Source organism: Diachasma alloeum, unplaced genomic scaffold (assembly GCF_001412515.2).
Source record: "Diachasma alloeum isolate Michigan unplaced genomic scaffold, Dall2.0 Dall_scaffold_00311, whole genome shotgun sequence".
NCBI classification, from domain to species: Eukaryota; Metazoa; Arthropoda; class Insecta; order Hymenoptera; family Braconidae; genus Diachasma; species Diachasma alloeum.
The window spans coordinates 524,583-530,791 of NW_021680450.1; positions in this window are offsets into that span (position 1 = coordinate 524,583).

Below are 6,209 nucleotides of genomic sequence, written 5' to 3' on the forward strand. Positions count from 1 at the left end.
AATAGGCAGTATCAACTCCGCTCCTGATGATTCCGAGTAAATTTATCTCGTCTCTGTCTCAAGTTTTTAATTTTTCAATGTAAAATCTCGGTTTTTATCTCGGTTTCTCTCGTCTCGGTTTTGTACACACAAAAAACTCCAAAAATTGGAAACCGATATGAGATAAATTGACTCAAAGTCATCACAAAAGGAGTCGATAATGCGCATTTCAATACTGAGATGAGACGAAAAATTTCCATGTTCACTAAGACTGAGACACCTCCTCCAAAGTATTGTCTTGTGATGTCTCATGAAATGTCTCGCGGTATTACTATTGCTTTCTGTTGATTCTCAGCCGAATACTCTCGAAAGGTTCGACGACACCAATACTTAGACTCAAAATCGTCGATACAAGAGATTTTCCATTGCTAGACATGGAAATACTGAGTTAACGTCATGTATGGTGTGGTAGAGAGGGCGAGGTCCATTCGGAATAATATCACATTATCGACATGTAGCTTTTCACTCTATGCGGTTAGCAGGAGCGTTACACCACGTGCAACGCTCCTGCTGAATTGGTTTCATGTCTTTCCGGAAGTCTTTTCAGACCTGTCCGATTATTCCTCCCTTTCCGAAGGGTTTTTCAGTGCTATGCGATTATTCTTCATCCTTCACAGTATTTCGACTCCGGAAGAACTCAGATTTAATTGCGAATCAGCCGACACGCTGAGAAGCTGATCAGTTCACTTTTATTTATTTCACGATCACCCATATTCTCAATCAGCAGTTACGACAATGGTCTTCGCGGGCAAATGCCCCCGGTTATTGGGTGTGTGAATATGACTCCGCCCTTTTTTGATTAAATAAAACACATTTGCTTGTTTAGAAAATTAATGAAAAGTTTATTGAAAGTATGCTCTATCTGCAGCTAAAACCTTCGCCCATCTTTCAGGTAATTTACGTATTCCTTGCCTGAAGAAATCCTGGTCTTTTGAGCTGATCTAATTATTAAGCCAAATTTTGATACTTTCATATGAAGTGAACCGTTCTCCCGTAAGATCTAACTGCAGTGTTCGGAATAAGTGGTGATTCGAAGGAGAGATATCTGGCGAATATGGCGGGTGGATTATCACTTCCCAGTCCTGTCCATCTAAATATCTTTTCACAACTTGGGTGGTATGCCGTTTGGAAGTGTCATGTTGAAGAATCAATTTGCTGTACCTATTCACGCGTTCTGGTCGTTTCTCTTTTATGGCTCGCTTCAAACGCATTAGTTGTCATCGGTAAACTTCTCCATTAATAGTTTGAGATTATTCAAGCAACTCATAATATACAACACCTCTCTGATCCCACCAAATGTAGAGCATAACTTTGGCACTGTGAATATTTCTTTTTGGCTGGGATGGGCCTGGTTCACCTGGCTTCACATAAGCTTTTTGGCGTTTAGGATTCTCATAATATATCCATTTTTCATCTCCTGTGACTATTCCATGGAAAAATTCTTTTCTTTGCTGTCTTTGCAGTAGCATTTCACAAATTGTTTTTCGACGTTCCATGTCTCTTTCTTTCAATTCATATGGAACCCAGTTACCAAATTGGTGAACCATTCCCATTACTTTTAAACGCTTTGCAACAGTTGATCGTTCAACATGCAAAATTGCAGCCAATTCTGATTGAGTTTGGTAAGAATCCTCTGCCAATAATGCCTCCAATTCAGCATCTTCAAATCTTTTTGGTGGTTTTCCATGTTCTCAGTCCTCAGTGCCAAAATCATTATTTTGAAATCGTCGAAACCATTCCTTGCAAGTTGTATTAGATGGAGCATGCTCACCGTAAATCTCCACAAGCAAACGATGAGTTTCCGCTACATTTTTCTTTGCAATATAAAAGTGTAATAACAGTTCCCGCAAATGATGTTCACTTGGAACAAAAACTAACATTGTCACGGAGGTAAAAACACTTGTTGCTTACATTTCAACCAAATGTCACGTACTGCGTTTGACAGCTGACATAAAGTACTATCGAATACAAGTGTTCCCATTTATTAGTGCACGTAAGCAATACTAAAAACGACATCTATTGGGAAAAGGGCGAAATCATATTCACACACCTAATACTTGGAATGGAAACGAATAAGGCCTAAGGGCCTTTCTTCCTGATCCAGCGGCCCACATGTTCCAAATCTTTCTTCCGATCAAGATAACTCCGGATATAACAAAGTTATCACTTCGAGTTCCAAAATAAACCTCTGTTATTAGCGAGGGATGTAGGTGCATTTTCCTACAGTCGCCGCCAAAAGTTAATCACTGAAGCCACGTGAAGCTGAAATTCTGGTCATCTGTAAATATCTGGGATATTTAGGAATCTGGGTTCGATTCCCGGTTGGGGGGGTTAAAATTTGTGACACTCCAAATCTCACGGTCTCGTTGTCGAGCGGGAGTCTCGCAAGAAACGATTGTACCTGCACAGGTTTTTTCGTCAAAATGAGGTTTTCCCTTGTCCTTCGGCGAATGCGGTACAGGAGGTTGGGGGGGGGGGAAGGGAACAAATCATAAAGACCCGAAAGGTTATACGAGAAGAAAAAAATTTAAATTATAAGACTATTGTTGATGCGCACCGCGAACGGCAGAAAATCGTGGAAAATTGGTGCGGTATGTACTGCCTTATACCGAAAGGCCTGAACCCCATGGAGTTCATGATCATGCATCACGCTCATGGAGAGACTCCAAACTGAGAAGTCCTCGTGCCTAATACTCTCGCGGAAAATATAACAGCGGACACGAAAAGCATGGATGCAGACTCCTGAGGATGTTCATCAGTTTACGGGTATATCTGTCTCGCTATTTCAGTTCATCTCTACTCCACTTGAGGATGCCAATGGAGTAAAGATGCTCTAGAACAGCGAACATATTGGAACAGCGAACACCGCCAAATTTCGCCGCGAAAGGTTTCCTTGGTCACAAGAGCGGCCACTATGAAGCCAAGATATCGGGGTGACTCTTCGGCGCCAAGATGATGTATGACGCTTCCATCCAGTACTTGCAGATCGCACACCTCGTTGCTGACTTTGCCCTTCTTCAGGTAATAAACAGGCGCACTTGGTCAAACCGAAACACATGCCATCCATGTAAAATACATGGCTTACCTGGAGCCTCCTATCGCCAGGTCTTCCGCCTTGATATCCCCCAACACAGCGCAGTGTAACAGATAGCGGCATTAATGAGATGCAAAACAAAAGATGACTCAGGGTATCACCCTGAAAGACTCCTCTTTTGAATTGCACCAACGCTGAAGTTGGAAGAAGCGCGTTCTCCAGAGTGGCGCGAGATCTTTAAAGCACCTCACTATGTGGCCTTCTAACCCAAGACCCTCCAATAGCAGGAAAATGAGCTCATGACTCGTGCTATCGAATGCCTTGCGATAGTCGACCCAGGCCACTCACAGATTGCGATGGTACTGCATCAAATCGCGCTATACGCAGCGATCGACGAGTAAACCTTCCTCGCAATCTGACGGCCCCCGCTTTGCGCCTCGCTGTTCATGAATTTCCTATCATACTGGTTGTATATTATGGAGGACCAGCTCATTCAAGATGCCTGTGAAGAGCTTATATAAAGTATTCAGGCACGTGATCGGTCGATAATTCGTTGGGTCGGCCAAGTCCCCCTTTTTCGGGAGCAACACAGTTCTTCCCTCTACCAACCACTCAGGAAGAGGCTCACTGCTCTCGATGAACGTTGTGAATATCCGAGGCAGATGGCCATGCACAGAGGTGAACCTTTTCCGCCAGAGAGCATTCATGTCATCAGGCCCCGAAGCGATATCGTTCTCCATGGCTCGTAATGCAGCCTGGACCTCTTCCTGGGTGACTCGTGAGAATTTCGCATGCTGTGTACGATGTACCTGATAGAACGCACGTAACTAAGGCTACCCACGATACCGAAACCGGTCGTGGTCTCGTCTTGTAACGTTCAAAACTTTCGAGACGATACCGAGAAGATATTCAACCAAACAGGGGTTTCTACGAGACTCTCAACGAGAGGCTTGATTAGACTCGACAATTTTTCGCTTCCCACGGCGGATGATCCCCGCGGGCTATGCGAATGCGGCGATTACAAGTGGCACCATATCTCACGCCATATCCCCCAGAGATACAATCAGTGGAATCTCATTTCCAGAACTTCTCTCTAGATGGTCAACGGTTGGAACTCCGATGACATTTTGTCGATCTCGAAACACTTCGATTTCACAACGCTCAATAAAGACGATGTGGGAGTTTATCTGGAGTTTAGAAAAAAGAAGATTGAGAAAGTGGTTACGAGAACAGACAGACATATCAGGGATGACGAAGTATCTAAGAATTTTTCATAATGAAATATATGAGGAAAATTTCGGGGTGAAAAATTGATCTGATTCTGGACAAAAGAAAATCGACCAGATGTTTTCTGACGTTAGTTTACAATATTACTATAAAGAAACACTAACTCAAAGATGATTACTTTAGAAATTAAGTGATGAGATGAAATTAAACAATTGTTCACATCATTTTCAACATCAAATTGTTCTGATAATGAGTAGGGTGAGAAGTCAACATAAACTGTTTTGTTCTGCAGTTAATTCTAATGAAAAGAGTCTCCTGTTATCTCCTCTAACAACAAGGCATTCGCGAGGTACGCCGTTCGCAAGAAAAGTTATTATCTGCCATTTACTCCGTTATGCTGCCACTCACTCTATTACTAATAATAATTGACTTTTCTTAACCTTAATTTTTTCCATCAGTAGATTCCATTGTTTAATTGATTGATTCCCTTTTAATATGTGGTAGCCAAAAACATCCTCAGAGAATTGGATTCTAAAAATCACCCATTAGATGACCAGAAAGTCTCTGCCGTTTAGTTTTTTTGATGATGAAGAGACTCAATATTTCTTCAAAGAGCTCAATCCCCATGTGATGATGCCACGACGCACAACAGCACGTTTAAACACGATTAAAGAATATGAGGAGGTCAAAAAGAACATGAAAAAACTTTTGGAAAATAATAACTCGTAAGTGTCGTTCACGATTGATGGGTAGATAAGTATTGATTCTCATTCGTACTACGGTGTAACCGCTCATTTTATTGGATTTGACTGACAACTTCTCTCTTTGACCTTGGACTTCATCCCAGCTAATGGTTCACACTCTGGACAGGCCATTATTGAACTGGTTTTCAGATGTATTCAAGATTATGGACTGCAGGGCAGAATCGCTGGGATCACCCGTGATAATGGTGCTGCTAATACAACGTTCATGCATGAATTTAGAAAGGTAATGGAGGCTGCAAGATTCAAGTTTGATCCACTCAATCAGCATTAAAGGCGATTTGCCCATATCTTGAATCTGGGAGTGCAAGGCATTCTCAAGCAACTCAAAGTGGAAGAGCTGTATGAAGATGACAATGAGGCAGTAGGCATTGACATTTTCGACAATGATGAAGAAGGACTGAATGATGGCACATCTGAAATGAATGGTTCCTCCTTGGATACTGATTTTTCTGATGAAGTACTGAATGATCGCAGTCCCTCTACAGCGATATTCAAATCAAGTTACAAGTTTTCTGCAGTGCTATGAATATCAAATACATTAAACCAATCTTGGATATCAGTACCAGATTCAACAGCATAAAAGTTGCGGATACCAGGTTACTAGGCGACACGAAATAGTAGACAAAAGGTGATCCGTTGAGTCGACCGAAGCGTAACTAATGCAAACAGGTAGTGACCGATGAATAGGAATTTTCTACAGTTGGGATCATACACTAAAGTGTACAATGATTTATCCTACGTAGGAGTCGGAAAGAGATCATACTAACAACGTACACTAGAGAGGTGTTCGCCTCCGATTTCGATGAAATTCACATATGTTGTAGAGGACTCAAAACTAAAGGACACGCATTTTTTCTATCGGATAATACGCGGCTTTAAAGGGTGAAACCATGGTCAGAATGTGACCACCTTCGGGGGTGATCTTTCAATTCCACCTATAAGAAGAATATTTCCACAAATATTAATCACGGTAATAAATCGCTTGTGAGAAATAATGAAGATCACAATTGATAGTTCCTCCGGGGGTTGAAATTTGGGGGTAAACTACCCCTGTAAAAATTTTATTTTTCAAAACAAAAAACTTTAGCTCAGAATTTCATAAAACCAATTGCGTTAGGAAGAACATGGAAAAATGCGGAGTACCT